This window comes from Pleurodeles waltl, chromosome 7 (genome assembly GCF_031143425.1).
Source record: "Pleurodeles waltl isolate 20211129_DDA chromosome 7, aPleWal1.hap1.20221129, whole genome shotgun sequence".
In the NCBI taxonomy this organism is placed as follows: domain Eukaryota; kingdom Metazoa; phylum Chordata; class Amphibia; order Caudata; family Salamandridae; genus Pleurodeles; species Pleurodeles waltl.
The window spans coordinates 1,476,266,667-1,476,284,923 of record NC_090446.1 but is presented as its reverse complement, the minus strand read 5'-3'; the positions used below and the strand labels follow the sequence as shown (position 1 = coordinate 1,476,284,923).

The window sequence follows — 18,257 nt, the reverse complement described above, 5'->3', positions numbered from 1 at the left end:
CAGGCTCGCAAGAGCATGAGCCCAACGACAAAGTCTCACATCAATGTCGGCAAAAGGTCTCTCCCCGATTATCTGCCTCTAACATCTCTCCATCAATTCAGTTCTGCTTCTGCATCTACATCCGAAGTTTTCTCCCTTTGTCACGACATTATATTAAAGTCACCCAGACTATCCCCCAATTTCTAATTGGTCAATTAATCATCAGTTATGACTCTACCCAATAATCTTTATTTTCCAAATCTATGAATTCTAATATTACACCGTTCTCAGGGTGTCGATTGGTTCACTGTACGATGTCCTCATCTTCCGGCCCATCAGCGATCGAAAATGTTGCATCTTCTTCTCCAGTCAGTGTCTCTATTGTCCGAGTCCTGGGAAAGTACATCTCATCTACTTTACACCGACTTTGATACATACTCTAGTTCCACCATCTCCTGTTCGTCAGTTCATCGCAGAAAATTCTAGCGAAGCAGACTTTATTAACAACGATCAGTTCATGGTCAGTTCAGCACATTAGCTTCTCAACATTGCATGGTTATTCAGCTTCTGCATTAGACTTGGCAAAACTAGGCCACAAATTTGGCTAAGTTAGCTCTACAATATAATGTAAAACATACGCTATGTATCTCAATATGACATATTACTACATTATTATTACGCATTTTCAACATTTCACATATTGTTTAGTCATTTTAATATAATTTGTGAATCTTGGTGACCACTTTCCGTGGGCACATTTTCAAACGTGCACATTCATTTTCTATGTTTAATTATTTCTACCATTTTCTTGTCAATCAAAATGCATAAACACCCATTAATATTTCTAATTAACATATCTGCTTCAGCAACCGACACCTATATGCCCAGAGTCTGTGCAGGGGTGCAGGCTCTGGTGCAGCTGTTTGCAGGTCTCTGACTGGTAGTAGGGCTGCTTATCTGCATCAGGTGATTGAGCTTGCGGCCGTGGTCTTAAAAGCCAAGGGCCACTTTAGAAGCATAATCTTACCAGAGCATATATTGTTGAGATAGCTGCTCTGTACACTCTGGTGTACAGTTCGTCTTGGTTGCAGCACTGTCTACACAAGCAAAGATCAATGTCACAGCAGCACAGTCCGCTTGGGCATATCTTCACATTGATGCAGTGATATGGCTGGCTCCGGTGCACCCTGCACAAGCGCAACTTGATGATGATAAAGGGAAACAGTATGATCGGGTGTTGGAAATGGGGTTTTTGGTTGGCAGTCAGGTTGCCCTCTGTCCAAGCAAGAACCCTCACTCTAGTCAGGGTAAGTCACACACAATCCAAAATCAGCCTGTGCCCACCCTCTGGTAGCTTGGCACGAGCAGTCAGGCTTAACTTAGAAGGCAATGTGTAAAGCATTTGTGCAATAAATCATACAATACCATAATATAACACCACAAAAATACACCACACAGTGTTTAGAAAAATATATAATATTTATCTGGGTATTTGCAGGTCAAAACGATCAAAGATGCAATATGAATTTGTAAAGATATCACTGAAAAGTGATATAAAGTGTCTTAAGTCTTTAAAAAGCAAACAAAGTCTCTTTGATGCACAAAGTACCTGGTTTCTGGTGACAAATCTCCGCAAAGGGCAGCAGAAGAAGAGATACGTGGAAAAATGGTGTGTGTGTGTCGATTTCTCCCCAGCACATACGGACTTGCGTCATTATATTTCACGCGGGGAAGTCGTGCGTCATTTTCCGGCACGCGGATAGTCTCTTTCTATGGGTCGCGGGGATTACAAGATGTCCCGGGTCTGTGCGTGAATTCTCCTGCTTGTTTTCCGGCTGCGCGTCGTTCCACGGGGCTGTGCGTCGAAGTTTCGATCTCACAGCAGGCGTCGTGTCGATTTCTCCTCTGGAAGTCGGGCGGCGTTGTCCTTGCGAGGCCGTGCGTTGAAGTTCCGTTCGTCCCGAAGGCGTCGCGTCGATCAGCGTCGGTGTGCGGTGTTTTTCTCGCCGCGGTACAAGCTGTGCGTCGAAAATTTTCGCCGCACGAAGCGTCCAAGTGAAAAAGATAAGTCCTTTTGGTCCTGAGACTTCAGGGAACAGGAGGCAAGCTCTATCCAAGCCCTTGGAGAGCACTTTTACAGCCAGACAAGAGTTCAGCAAGGCAGCAGGCCAACAGCAAGGCAGCAGTCCTTTGGAGAAAGCAGACAGGTGAGTCCTTTGAGCAGCCAGGCAGTTCTTCTTGGCAGGATGTAGTTTCTGGTTCAGGTTTCTTCTCCAGCAAGTGTCTGATGAGGTAGAGCAGAGGCCCTGTTTTATACTAAGTTGTGCCTTTGAAGTGGGGGTGACTTCAAAGAGTGTCTAAGAAATGCACCAGGCCCCCTTTCAGTTCAATCCTGCCTGCCAGAGTCCCAGTAGGGGGTGTGGCAGTCCTTTGTGTGAGGGCAGGCCCTCCACCCTCCCAGCCCAGGAAGACCCATTCAAAATGCAGATGTATGCAAGTGAGGCTGAGTACCCTGTGTTTGGGGTGTGTCTGACTGAATGCACAAGGAGCTGTCAACTAAACCTAGCCAGACGTGGATTGAAGGGCACAGAAAGATTTAAGTGCAAAGAAATGCTCACTTTCTAAAAGTGCCATTTCTAGAATAGTAATATTAAATCTGACTTCACCAGTCAGCAGGATTTTATATTACCATTCTGGCCATACTAAATATGACCTTCCTGCTAGTTTCAGATCAGCAGCTGCCACTTCAACAGTGTATGAGGGCAACCCCAATGTTAGCCTATGAAGGGAGCAGGCTTCACAGTAGTGTACAAACGAAATTAGGAGTTTTACACTACCAGGACATATAACTACACAGGCACATGTCCTGCCTTTTATCCACACAGCACCCTGCTCTAGGGGTTACCTAGGGCACACATTAGGGGTGACATATATGTAGAAAAAAGGGAGTTCTAGGCTTGGCAAGTACTTTTAAATGCCAAGTTGGAGTGGCAGTGAAACTGCACACACAGGCCTTGCAATGGCAGGCCTGAGACAAGGTTAAGGGGCTACTGAAGTGGGTGGCACAACCAGTGCTGCAGGCCCACTAGTAGCATTTAATCTACAGGCCCTAGGCACATGTAGTGCACTCTACTAGGGACTTACAAGTAAATTAAATAGTCAATCATGGATAAACCAATCAATAGTACAATTTACACAGACAGCATATGCACTTTAGCACTGGTTAGCAGTGGTAAAGTGCCCAGAGGTCAAAAGCCAACAACAACAGGTCAGAAAAAATAAGAGGAAGGAGGCAAAAGGTTTGGGGATGACCCTGTCAAAAACCCAGGTCTAACATCGGGCATAGCTTCAGAATGTCTCAGCAGCACAGTCTGCTTGGGTATAGCTTCGCAATGTTACAGCAGCATGGTTTGTCAGGTACAACTCCACAATGTTACTGCAATTCCCATCTCAAACCATTTCTTGGGAGGGACTGCACTCCTGTCCTTGGAGCACACAGATCGATGTCATCTTTCTTTCTGGGAAGATGGACCCTCAAGCTCCCGGTCATATGCTTATGGTTCACCATGGATAATCATATCTCCCTTGGTGTTGGCAGACTCCTTCTCACTGACAGCTTGGTTTCTAGGCCCTTCAGGATCCTTCAGGACAGAGGGAAGCTTCTTGTTTCCCAAGTCAGACTCCAAGTGATGTGCCAACACGTCTGAGTAGCTGGTTGTTAGCCACACACCAGCTCTGGTTGCACAGTGATCTTCTGAGTACTCCGAGGAACACTCTCTTCCTTGGTCAAAGAGCATTTCGAACTGGAACAACAAGTGGGTCAGCAGATCCTACTTTCATATAGTCAAAGCAGACAGAGGATGTGGGCTCTATCTACACTTTCAGAATCAGTGTGGAGTGATTCTTTCTTCACATGTCCTCTCCATGTTGCTCTCCAGACACAACTTTGTGCAGTGATGCTTCTTATAGCAGGTTAGTCTCCTACCTGGAGTATCCACATCAGAAGCACAAAGAGGTTTGAGCTATCTGCACCTGGCTAGCAAAAATCATACTGCACAGTGATAAGAAACAAGACAAAAGACTGACCTGACTGAAAACACTCTTTATTCCTCTGAACAACAGAAACAGCAGTCCCACCCTTCACCCCACCTTATACCAAACGACAGTGCTCAAGAAGGCTTACCAGCAGTTTGTCTAAGCAAAAGGACTTAATCAAGGGAAAACAGGGAATCTTGTCTCATCTTCCCTTGCTTCAGATTCTAGGTCCTCTCCCCGACAGGAATGTAAGTATTAGCTCTGTCTGGAAAAATAACCATACATCTACCTTATGCACAGGAACAGAGCAGAAGCTTCAAACACGGAACCAGCAGGCCTCCAGTACTCTTGTTCTTTTATGCATACAATGAGCAGACCACAAATGTTTTGCAGCTTTATATAGCACGTGCTTGGCCCAAAGGCATTAGAGTAGTTTTCGTAAACACCAAATTACATTACACAAAGTCAGATGTTATTGGTTTTAGGCACAGGCAGATTAACCATCCACTCATAATAACAGGATGTTGAGTTAATGCCAGGACTTCAACCCCCATTCAAAAGTCAACAGTTCTGGCTGTTAGATCACATCTCTTACCCATGGATAGATGTGCATGCATAACATACGCTTGTAATGTGAGCTCTAGGAGTTAGCCCATGTAAGCTGAACTTCAGTCAAGTAGGCCTCTAGGCCACCACTCCGGTGACCTAGATAAAAAGCTTTGGTTACCTCTACTGCTTTACAGTACAAGGCATGATGCCACCACCTTTCAAAACCCACAATGAGGATGTAGTCCACTGTCAAGAGAAATGAGGGCATGCTTGATGCCCTTATCTAGATCCAGGACAGGCATAGGGCTTTGTGCACACCAGAACAGTGTGATACTAGGGTCAAACTTAAAAAACAAAGGATTCCAAATATCTGTAGTTGTGTACACAGGGCAGGGAACTATGACTGTACACCATGCAAATATTATGTTTTCTCTTAGTTAGTATCCCTACCAATCAGAGTTCCTCTCCCTTTCCACTGCCGCTTAATTCCCCCTTATGCACTCTGCTTGTTGGGTAATGTATTTTAAAATAATATGCCTATGTGATTGTTGAAAAAGTTGGCACTGAAAGTACCCAACGCTCCCCGAATCTTACTTGCCAAGCTATGTCCTTGTGTTTAGGTACAGGTATGAGTGTGCCGCAACATGATTACCGCACCTTCCAGAACTGGACAAACAATAGTCACTGCATTTCCCCCACAGGTAACCCTATAAACTTACACATTCTCTACCCATCCTCAACAAATAAGGTGGCTTATTCCCCTACTGCAGAGGAGAGGACACCAGTTCCAGGACCTGGGTATGAGTGTTTTAATAAGGTGCCCGGTAGAATTTCAAAATATAAGTTAAGCATGTTTTAGAGTTCATGACATTATGTCAAATTCATTAGCATAAAAGGTTGGTTTGCATATTTTGTGCTTTCTTTAATTTTATCGGCAGAGGAAACAAATCTTTATATGACTTCACTAAAAGGCAACAGTCAGGCATCTAGGCTACAGGAACTATGGAGGGTCTTAAAGTTCACACCTCAGCTAGAAAGTCTTGTGACTGTTAAGGTTGAAGAAGGTGGATGGAAGTGCCAAATCTTCTGTTGCAGGGTTGTCCTCTGGTGCACTGGACTAATAATCTCCACCATTCTGTCCCTATGGTGAAGGTGCCTGAACTGGCAGATTCACATCTGCAGGAATAGAAATGTACCTCAGTCTTCAATGTGCAGTTAATCTGTTATTCCAGTTGTACAATCATGGACACAGTGGCTAGGATGTAGCCTAACAGCACGCATGATGCCTGCATTTGAGCCAAAGTGCAGTGCACTGGTGACTCCACAGTGGGGACCCCCAGGATTGATAGCTTCTAGGTAAGGTGACACCAAAGCGTGGTATTAACACAATGCGTATTCTTATTCAGGTGACAGTACCTATGGCATACACAGGGAAATCGTTGCACCCTCTCTCCATAGCTCCACATGAAGGCAGCACATGCAAAGAGGTGCATGCAGGACAAGTGGGAGAACAGGCGTGTGAGATCCTGAGAGGCACATTTAGATACCTGCTCAAATCAGGCAGGGCATTACGATTTGACCCAGTCACATGCTGTGGACTAACCCCTACATATGCCAGGCCGCATAACATTGGCACAGCGTAATGTGGAAGAGGAGGGCAACAACGCTAAGCCCATTGCCATTCTACTCAGGATCATTAAGAGAGCCCTATCCCACAACTGATTTTGAACCAAATTATGACGACCAGGCTTTGACAAATTACTCATATATAATTTAACTTTATTGAAGTTACTCCAACACAGGCAGAGAAGTAAAAAAAAATATCTCAGCAGAATAGGGCACTGAATAAATGATATGAACCTTTCAATATTTAAAGTAACACTGAACATAAGAAGATGGGCAATTCTTAAAAACAAGACTGAATGTCAGTGATGCGCTGGGCGACAAGACGCATCCACATGTTTCTTACCTGCGACGAACCTGCCTTTCATGGCAGTCTTAAACAAGAACAGGACAGCGCAGAAGTCCCGCTCCACAGGTCTACCACCTCTACAGGAGGTGAAGGGACCACAAGGAGGGGTAACACGACATATCTATGGATGACACTTTCACACTCAGCTCCAGGAGACTCCCTTGAACTCTTTGTTTCGTTTCCAGTTAGTGACAAATATTGTCACAATTCATATGATCGTTTTTTGTTCTTCCTAGATGATGTCAGATGTCGAACCTGGGGTCCTTTTATGCCCAAGTTAGATTTCCTGGCTCTGGGACTTGGAGAGCACAGATTGATCTGGCATCAGGGATAGGGCATACATATTAGAGGCGGGGTTTTAGGTAGGTTGACGTGATAGGATATTAATGGCTAAAAAAGAAAGTTGTTTTAGACAATCAACTCAAGCCTCATGGCCTTCACAGAAAAGGTCTCTTAGAATTTGTGTCACAGAAAACCAGCATGGGCGATTGCTTCACGGAGCAAAGGGCGAGGTCAGACCGTTCCATTAATATCTAATGGAATTTGTCCCAGGGCCTTGCAGTACAAACGTGTTCCCCGCATTATGAAACACCAGTGATAATAGGATCCTTAGATAAAGTGTCAGCCAGATCAGACCTTTTAACACATAACTCCTGTGACAGCAAAGGTCCACGAGCGAGCAGGACCGGTCTGGGGACCCACGGCAGCCCTGGCAGAAATGCTCAGATCACCCCCATTCCCTTCCTCTCCTGGTGCTGTCTCTCGCTCCATTCATCCATGCTCTCTCTCCCGTCTTTTCTCCCTCTCTGATCGGGTTCACTCTCCCTTCTGCCTCCCTCTCCTTCTCCCTCTTGAAGCCTCCCCTGCCTGCTGCAGTAGCCTGGGGAGAGTGACATATGCACCAACGGCGCTCTTTGCTTTCCAAACCGGCCTCAAGGCGCTCCAGCCCACGGGTGAAATGCCTGGCTAGATAGAAGGCTAGTCTGGCACTATGAACAAGGGAAAGTAGGGGGTGAGCGTGCGTCTAGCATTTGTGGTCTGGTGCAGCAGATGCTCAGATCCTGAGATCCATCGGCGTAAAGTTATCGCTTTAGCATCGAGGTCAGGCTTTCCCTGGACTAGCTCTCTAGGCCATGACGGTATTTAGCTCAGGCAGGAACTTGGTTACAGAAACTGCTTCCCTGAGGAAGAGGCGCTGAGGACCCTGTCCAGCAAACGCCTGCTTCGGGTTCTGATATTTCTCTGTTTTCAGAACTTCGATGTAATTCATTCAGGTGGTGCCTGTAACCAGACATCCTGTGGCTGGGATTGTTACTGCGATGGGCACTCCTCTTGAATTGCAGAGACGGCTTCCAAAAATTTGGTGTGGTCCATTCAGGATCAGGGCAAAAACCACAGTACTTAGGTCTTACTCTGAATTCAAGGTTTACTTTTCCTTAACATGCTCAGTTGATATTGGGTACCTTTGACCACATTTTAATCTGTTTGTCCAAATGGACTCTATTGTTGCGGATGTTTGCATCACAAGTTCCGTGTATTGGTCATTAAATAAGAAATTCGTACCAATACCAGTAAATCATCTGCTCTGATTGAACCTGTTCACAAACAATTGTCGATTGGAGCATCAGCAATTGGAGCCGAAACCCACTTCCGCTTCCCGTTATGGATCGGTAATTTACACCTATTCATAGTTCACTGCAGACTCGTGGTCTGTCTTCCATAACTCCATATTTACTCATTCGGAGATAAATACTTAAGAATTATTGCCCTGTACTCGGGGTATTAACAGTGGTTAATGCCATTAGCAGTGAGGTCACCCACTGTTAAATGCCAGCCTCGAAATATGGCCTGAAGCCAAGGCAACAGCGCAAGAAGAACTCACTAAGAGCCAAGTGTCATTAACAGCAGTAAATGCCCGAACTATTGAGGACAAAACGCCCAAATGACTGACGACATCAAGGTAATTAACACCCACCCCTCAATCCCAGTCGAGGAAGGCAAATACACAAGTCCAGCCTCTCATCCAGGGCCCTGCCACTGCATCTAGAAGGTGGACAAACAAAACATTTAAAGGGGCACCACAGGACAAAATCTTCTAAGTGACATAAACAATGCCTATATTCCATCCCTGACCTTAATTTGCAATCTTTAATACACAGAATATTACTTTCCTTTCCCATTCTTTAGTCATCATCACTACTGGAAACTTAATAAAATCACTCATTGACTGCAGTTTTCAAAACTTCAGCCAGACTTTCCCTTCCCAGTAGACACATAATATGCACCTAAGGTTGGAGACTCCAGAGAATGTGTATTGCCCACTGCAGAGAATCTCTACTTTACTGCAGTTGAATCCAAGTAACTTGTAAAACCTTGCTATTTCTGATATGGTGTTTATGGTCAACCTTTGTACTGAATCTGCTTTCCATCTTTCTCTTCCAAACAATGAAGACTGAGCAATAAATTGATCTGAAATTGAGGTTATCTAAGTTTACAATAGAAGGTGTTACCTATTAACTCTAGCATATGAAGCTCAGCGTGATCACGGTTCTCTTTTTCCAGATCTCTTGGAGTCATTGCATAGTCAGGCGTGTTTAAGGAGACGGCTTGTCAGGACAGAAGACATATTCAAAAGACTTGGATGTACGCATAAGAGGAAAGCAGATCTTCTTCATAACGAGTAAGTCTTACAAAAGGGGATGGAAATGCTTGTGATGCAGTCAATGTATGAATACTGGAGATGGATAAGCAGATTTGTGGACAGTGAGCGAGCGGTTCAGATATGACCCTCCTTCAGAGTGTGAATGAAGCAAGATGGTGGCCTGGAGGTAACTATTGACCACACCTCAAAAGAGAATTACGAAACATTATTACAACACATTGGAATTTTGCAGAGAGTTCATTACCAAGATTCAGGATGAGGTATTAACAATATTTCAGTCTTGGCAGTTTTTGCAATGTGGGCTTTCCTCAAGACAAGAGAAGGAAATATTATTTAGCCCAATGTATTGATACATATAGCCAAGTATGCGACCTATACAGTTGATTCTTAGATAGGACAGTTTTTTTGTAATTGCATGCCAAATACTGCATTGTGCTATGCTGGAGCAGAAAGAAACCTACTCCTGTCCTTTTCTGCATTTTTATCAAATGTTTTCATTTGTATGTGTAGTCTTGGGGAATTAGACGTGAGCAGCGTTTCACCAATGAGACATAAACATGCTCACACAATAAATTAGCACAATAGTTGTACACTACAAACAAAAATGATGCTGCACCAGATGCGGGATTAGACAGCATAAACTTTATATTATTTAATTCATAACAAAATCGCCATTATCTTCAGAGTTAACTAAGAGATCCTGTGTCTCTACAACCTTCCAGTTGCCTCTACAGAAAAGCTGTTGTTAGAAGTGCATTCCATCACGACGCATCAGCCTGAGCACAATTCTAACTGATCACTCTGGGCTCTCTTGCAGTTTAGCTAATAATGCTACCATCTTCAAAAGTCACAAGTAGTTCAACCTCAGCTGATTTGCAAAATCATCTTTCCTGCAAGTAAGTAATGCCAGGCAATCGCACAGGTAAACACTGCGGGTGAGCTCGCACACTGGCTGTGACCTTCAGCTCTTACACCTACCACCACTACTACAAGCTCTCAGCCAGTCACAGAGCAGGCCACTTAGCACTAGGCGTCACACACTACACGTCTGGAGTTTTCCTTATACTTCAAGGTATGGCCAACTCATCCAGATGTTGGACTCCCCGCTCTGCAGATGTTTCCGGGTCCGTGAGCTTGCATCACTAGAGACTGGCATGCCTCCACTTCGCTTTATCAATCACTACACGCACAAACTGCTCTCCTCCACCATGGATCTTTGCAGGTGTACAAACCTTAAGAGACCCCTTTTATCCATGGCTGGAAAGTGTGCCAAGAGTGTCAGGTTTTGACTGTTGTCTATGCAACTTACTTTTATTTGCAGCAATGTGTCAGCAGTTACTGTCAAGTCAGCTTTACAGTAGTTCAGCATAGTCCTTCAAACACTGCTGAAGCACTGAGCAATCATCAACCGTTTAGATCTCTTCTTTGCCTTAAATGTTGTTACCCATAGCTATATCTGATGTTGTTATAGGGATTGGTGTCATGCTGGTTTCATGCCGGTTTCCTCCTATGTCCTCCATATCAATCACATATAAGAAACAGTGATTCACTAGGCACTCATTTGCTAAAATCATCCTTCAAGCACTTTTAAGCAAATTAATTACTCAACACAATAATTGTAGTTTAAGTCGAAAGAGAGAGAGATTAGCCTATAAGCACAAACGTTGCAATAAAATCAACAAGTCTAACACTGAACACAAGAACAACAGGGCTCAGTGTTGCAAGTAATTACATAGGGAAAAAGGAAAACAACTGTGAATATAAGTCGTGGTAGCTCAGCTGGATTTGTAAATTCTAGATTTACATAGCTATGTCCTTCAATAAATGAATCAGGACCAAGTCTGGCTTTTAACATATTGACAATGTTTCAACCTTATTGGCTACTTTCAAGGCCGTCATCAGGACAGAGACATTTAGGAACATGGACTGACTTTGGAAATTAATCTTGGTACATTTGAGTCATGCCAGTTCCTGGGGTTGTTCTGACAGATTCATGAGAATATAGTCACTCTGACATTGTGGGTAAGCATTTTACATCTCATTTTGAACTGAAACACTAGAGGAATGTTGCAACTCACTCTATGGTAATTGAAAAGCGACAGCTACTCATTTGAGATGACTATACATTACATAGGTAGCTGGCAAGACTGTGGAAATCTTATGGGCTGGTGGTACCATTTCCAAGGAGGACATTTAATAGCAAGCAAACTTTATTAAGCCTCTCAAGCGTTTACATGCACCTGAGACAACCCAAAGAACAATGGATGCTGTGGCTGAGACAATAGAAGGAGTGGAGGTGTTAGACTTGGCATCATTAGCATGGTCCCCCCTAACTTTTTGCCTCTACTTCCCAAGATGTTTCTGTGTGCTGGACTCTTTTTTTCTGTTTTGTTTCCTCTGGACAGTTTGCCACTGCTGACCAGTGCTAAAGTGTAAGTGTTCCCTGTATAAATTATATTTGTACATTGGCTTATCTATGATTGGCATATTTGATTTACTAGTAAGCCCCTAGTAAAGTGCACTGAGGTGCTCAGGGCCTGAAAATCAAATGCTACTAGTGGGCCTGCAGCACTGGTTGTGTCACCCACATTAGTAGCTCAGTAAACATGGCTCAGATCTGCCACTGCAGTGTCTGTGAGTGCAGTTTTAAACTGCCACTTCGACTTGACAAGTGCACCCACTTGCCAGGTCTAAACCTTCCATTTTATACATGTAAGGCACCCGTAAGGTAGGCCATAGGTAGCCCCAGGGGCAGGGTGCAGTGTATGTTAAAGGTGAGACATGTACTGATGTGTTTTACATGTCCTGACAGTGAAGTACTGCTAAATTTGGTTTTCACTGTTGCAAGGCCTATCTCTCGCCTAGGTTAACACGGGGGCTGCCTTTAAATATTATTAAAGTACAGATTCCCTTTGGGAGCAGATAGACATGTGGAGTTTGGGGTCTCTGAGCTGACCATTTAAAAATACATCTTTTAGTTAAGTTGGTTTTTAGATTGTGTGTTTGAAAATGCCACTTTTAGAAAGTATTTTATAAAACAACATTGATCCATCAAGAAACAAAGGAAAAACTTAAATCCTTATTACTATCATACAGCATAGATATAAACAGTCATTTGAAATCCATCCTTTATTTTATATACAAAATATATTCTCTAATCATATTCAAAATTCATAAAAATCCCCTACCATATCAACACCAAAGAAAAGAAGGTCAGAAAAAGTGCAAAGGAATCAAGTGCACATAATTGAAAAGACAAACAGAGACAATGAATCTCCCACCTATCCAAAAAAAACATAAAAAACAGCCTGTTCGTTAACCCTTTTCCACATTGAGTCAACATTTATTTATATCAGAATTCAATTCCCCATTTTAGTCCTTCACTTCATTCCAAAAAAGAAACCAAATCCAGGCTAAAACATCGTCGACGTTTTGACCCCCTCAAACTCTTGGGCCAATTCCGGGCTCCACAACGGGTCTTCCTCAGGACTAGTAGATAGGGGACATCCAAACTTCACTCAACCTCGTAAGCCAAAAATCTCCTCCACTATAACTTCAACTTTCCACAGATCCAACATCCATGAGATTTATTATTCCCAACTTCCTCCTTTGGTCATATTTTCTTATTTCCTCCAATCCGGTCCCTTTTCAACGCCGGTGTATCATTCGTCTATATTCCGAAGCCGCTACTTGCTATCTAAATGATGGAAAGTTGAAGTTATATTGGAGAAAATTGTTGGCTTATGAGGTTGAGTGAAGTTGATATCTATGGTCTATGATAGTAATAAGGGTTTACGTTTTCCCTTTGTTTCCTGATGGATCAATGTTGTTTTGTAAAATGAATTACCCAGATCCTTTGGGTTCTTTTAGGGTTACCCTGTGTGGTTTATAATATACTTTTAAAAAGTAGGCATTTTCTTGCTTAAACCACTCTGTGACTCTGCTTGTGTGTGGATTCACTGTTTGGGTCAGTTTGACAGTTGGGCTGTTTGCACTTCTCCGCTAGAAAGTGACAAAAAGGGAGCTGGGGTGTAGCCTGCTTATCCTGATGGGCCATCTGGGCTGAGAGGAGGGAAGGAGTGGTCACTTACACCTGAAAGGGCTGTGCCGGCCCTCAAACAATGCAGTCTCCAACCCCCTGGTGTGAGTCTGGGGCCTGGCTAGGACAAGGCAGGATCTTGAAAACAACAGAGACTTCTCTTTGAAGTAGGCCTACTTCAAAGGCAGGAAAGGGTATAAGAAGAGCACCCAAACCCCCTGAAAATCAGATTACTTCTGGAACCAAGAGGAACCTCTGCCAAGGAGAAGAGCTGGAAGCTGAAGGAAGAGTACTGCTCCTTTGCTTGTGACTGTGCTTTGCGGGGTTGGCCTTCAGTAGCTGCTTCTGCCTGAGAGTGGACAAAGGCTGACATATGTGTGACTTCCTACTGGTGAAGAATCTTCAAGGGATTGAACTGAGCTTGCCTCATGTTGTTGAAATCTTAGGGACATTAGAGACTTCTCTCTGCCAGCACCTGGGCTTTCTGCTGAGAGTCCTGCCTGCCAAGTGGTGCCCTAACCTGTCTCTGGGCCCTGGAAAGGTGAAGCTGGTGGAAAAGGACAGAAATCCACGCAAAGACTGCTGTGTGGTGAAACTTTTGATGCACTGCCCGCCTTGTGGCGGATAAACGACGTGCCGCCAGTTAAAATCGCCGCTCCACCTGCATCGCGGCTGGGAGATCGACGCAGTGCGGCTGGAGAAACAACATGCAACACCCGCAGCGGTGACGCAAGCCCCCATGCAGTGCGGTTTCCTGACACAGTGCGACCAGATTTCGACAAAACATCGCTGGGCACAGAAAATCATCGCACAGCCTGCCCGGACCCGAGGTGCCCGTCCGGATCGATGCATCACTCTCTTGCGGGATAGAAGAAACGACACACGCCGACCCAACCGGAGAAGAAACTAGGCACATTCTCACTTGCCTGTGAGAAATCGACACATTGCTGGCCTTTTTCAATGCACACTCGCCTGTGCAGCTTTATTTTGACACTACCCAGGTACATTTGTGCAATAACAGCGTGCTCACGGTTTTCTAAGGCTTTAAGACTCTTGTTATTTTTAAAATTCCTATCTTGACTTGTGTATGATGGATTTTTGTTGTTTTGGTCTTGTTTTGTTTAGATACATATTATCTATTTTTCTAACCCTGTGTTGTGTCATTTTGTGGTGTTTTCACTAAGCTACTGTGTATGTTGGTACAAATACTTTACACCTTGCTTCTCAAGTTAAGCCTGCCTGCTTGTGCCAAGCTACCAGTGGGTGTGTGGGGGTTAACTGAGGGTGATTCTCCTTTACCATGACTACAGTGTGGGTCCTTGCTTGGACAGGTGTTAACCTGACTACCAACCGAAGACCCCATTTTTAACAGGAGGAATAATACCACACTTTGTAAGTTTAGATTAAGACTTGTTAGAGAAGGTGAAGCACCAATGCAGTGGAATAACGAAACTTGTGGGGGTCCCCCTGCAAAGTTCATGGAGCCCCCCCACCCAGTTAGGAGGTGTCTGGCCAAGGGCCTGCCACCCATGCACAGTGTAATTTGCTGAAGGTACCCCCTGGAGCATGCCCCCCTCGCACCACTGGGGCTGCTGGGGCTATTGTTTTGCCACTGCATCAATGTTACTTCTCCCAACTCTAAACATGTGAAGTTCATATGTTTTGTGAAAAGTGCTATTTTTGTGTGTTATCTATGCTCCCAAATTCTTCTGTCCCTGCTCCCAAAATAAACTCATGGGTATAGGAATAAGGGGGGAGGGGGCTGCTACTAATATGTAAAAAACAGGTCTTTTGTCACCTACTGCCACCAAGCTCGACATAACCAGCACACAACTCCCAACATGAAAAATAAATACCTGCCTTCCTTCCACCCAATCCCACCTCCCTAGGAAAATAACTCTCCTTGCCCAAATCCAAATATATAAACAAATATGTGGCTCTTGTCACACGACCCAAACACGCTCCACATAATTCCCCTCCCTCAAACTGAGATACAGGTTACCCGCCCTCCAGACACCCATCTTGAGCATCCTCAGTGCCATCCCACCTGCTTCCTGCCAAATGGCTCCAGGTTGGCACTGACAACAGAACTGTGAGAGCTGCTACCTGCGTGGGGCTCTGAAGACCCGCGCTGAAGGGAGAATACAGTTGGCGCAGACACGTGGCCACTGGGGTTCTCATCCTCCGTCAGATCTGGACACCCAAGAGAGATAGAAGAAGGAGACTGCCAACTACCATTCTGCTGCTGTGCTTGGGTCTCAGGAGACTAGGGCAAGTTGTTGAAGCAGAGGGGAAGTCAATGCTTCAGCCATGATGTCACAACAGTGGATAACTACTCTAGTTACCCACTGTTGTGATGTCACTGCAGTGAAGAGTGGGATTTACATCCAGTTATTCACAGTAGAGGCTAGAGATATATACTACTACTACTACTACTAATACTATTACTACTACTACTAATAATAATAATGAAGTCGTTGTATAAGAATAATAATGCCCCATTTAAGCTGTTCTCAAATTTGGAATCTATGTTCATACCCATCAACATGAACTCAGTACTCATCTATTTGTAATGCTCCAGGCTTCACTAAAGCCCTCTCTAAACACTCAGTTTTGCTGGTCAGTGGAGGTTCAGTTCAAGCCGATGTAGCCTGTACCTTGGCTCCCAGCTCCCTCGCTGTCAGAAAGTGCTTAAAATGAAATCTACAAGGGGTAGTTGTAACAACCCTGACGCAGTAGAAAGAAGGAGCCTGCCCTGATGATATGCCCTCATTTTATTCCCACAATCCAGCAATGCATTGCCTGGTATATGTATATTGAGAAATCCCCTTTAGGAGTCATAACTCCACAGCAAGTCTTCTAAGAGCTCTGGGGCTCCATAAATGCATCTGATTCCACAACATGGCTACTGGCAGGACCTGGTTGCATACATGGCCCAGGAGCAGGCCACACACAAATATTTCGTTGCCACACGTGGAAAAAATGCCTCTACAATAGTCAGAGGTTAATTATTTCCAGCTCAGTGTGATTAGGAGATACAGCCAAGGACATGTACTTGTTCCTTATTAACAGCCTTTTAGATAGCATTCTAATGCTGGTGGTGAATAATTGCCTGGCCAGGGACATGCTGTACTTGTACAGGAAACTTTTGGTGGCTTTATAACCATAAGGAATGCTAGATTTGTAACTTACTGACATTGCACCCAGGCAATTGTTTTAGACCCCACTGAGAAAGCTTTAACAGATATAGGTGGAATGTAGCTATACTGATTAATAAAGTGCTAACACCATACAATAATGAAGAAGCACAAGTTGAGTTGAGTTAAGGCGCATTTCAATGAGCTAGAAACATTTTCATTTGTGTGCAAAATTACGACACATTTTGTTTATATCTGAATCTAAAACGGAATACACATGGGGCATATTTACAAAGAATTGCCGGAGGGCAGCGGCACAAGTATTTTTGCTATGCTGCCCTACGCCAATTTGAAAGGGCAGAAGTGCACAGTATTTACCAGATATGGTGCAATCTGCTTTTTCTGGGCAGCTCCTCTGTCCGGTCACAGCTGGGATACTTCTCCTTGAGCAGATACATCTTGTTATGGACAAGTCATTTCCTCTCCCCTCTCTGTGGGTAGGCACACTCCCAGGACTCAGGCATAACCACAGCTCTGCAATACGACGCACAGACTTGAGGTGATATTCCCTCGCCTCCAAAAGACTGGCGTAATACCAGCCAGAGAATACAGCACAAATAGAAAGAGGAAAAAACGAGGAGAAATAAAGATATTTTTCCTCGTGGCACCTGCCCTGGGGAGGCAGCAGATTTTTACATTGCATTGTAAATCGGCGAATGCATCAAAACCCAGGAGTGGTGCTAGGGAAAACCCACCGTACCCCCCATAGAACGCCCGCTGACGCAGTGTAAGGCAATGCGGCGACTTGCACTGTGTTGCCTTACATCATATCTATGAGGCCGTGAAAAGCCCTGCAAAGTGGCTTTGCATGGTCTCATAGATTTGGGTCTGCACGATGTGCCGCCGAAGCATCAAAAAAAGTGACGTACTGGTGGTGCAAGTGGCTTGTAAATATGCCCCTAAATATTTTGGCTGATATTACATTTAGTGATCTGCCTGTTTGAGATGGTTAAGAACCAGTCAAAGTGATTATTTAAATGTAAAGAACAGGGCAACATATTTCTTTCATGCTTTTATATAGTACGTATCTACCAGTCAGGTGTTAGTTCAATTTACATGTAATAAAACACTGGACATTATGATAAACCTACAGCGAAATAGAGAAATTGAAAATAATAGCCACAATACATTTGGCATCTAAAAGGGGCATAAAAAATGTCTAAACTTACAAATTAGAGAAAGAAAGAGATGGAAAACAGTGAGAGACTGACAGACCTTTTGGAGGGGACAGGGATCTGGGCTAGTGGGAAGGATCTCTTCCTTTTGTTCCCTGGTGCAGGGGTGATGTCCTCAGAGTACAGTAAAGGCAGAGTTACAAAGGGCCATGCTCTTGCTCTGTGGCAGTCACTGGCCCACTGGCGAGTCACAGGATCATGCTGGCTTGTCTGGGGCATACAGGAAGACCTGATGATCCTTTGCCACACTGGCAAACACATTCCCACAGACATCTACTTCTTCTCCTGGGCTGTTCCTCGGTCCAGACACAGCTGGGCTACTTCTCCTTGGGCAGATACATCTTCATGGACATGTCATTCCTTCCTGCCTCTCTGCAGGTAGCCAAACTCCCAGGGCTCAGGCAGAGCCATAGTTCTGCAATACGATGTGCAGACTTGAGGTGATATTCCCTCACCTCCAAAAAACTGGTTTAATACTAATCCAAGATCACAGCACCTCCTCAAGCTCTCCGAAGAGTACCCCCCACAGACCTGCCAAGTTTCCCAAGTCCATGCATGATGTGCTGCTTCAGTCCGGGTTTTTTCTCTTTGAATTCTGGGACTTGTGGTCTTGTTTACTGCATTATAAAACGAGACTACAAGCCCGACA

General features: G+C 44.4%; 2 protein-coding genes across 3 annotated transcripts in view; one reads left to right on the top strand and one right to left on the bottom strand.

The window, feature by feature from the left end:
• The window catches only part of LOC138246536 (lens fiber membrane intrinsic protein-like), a 371,435-nt gene that overhangs the window by 307,933 nt on the left and 45,245 nt on the right, over positions 1-18,257 (bottom strand). The gene's annotated exons all lie outside the window — the stretch shown is intronic.
• The window catches only part of LOC138246535 (claudin domain-containing protein 2-like), a 75,271-nt gene continuing 66,112 nt past the window's right edge, over positions 9,099-18,257 (top strand). Inside the window, exon 1 of the mRNA XM_069201197.1 lies at positions 9,099-9,215. The gene's annotated coding sequence lies outside the window, so the exon portion shown is untranslated. The remainder of the gene's footprint in view (positions 9,216-18,257) is intronic.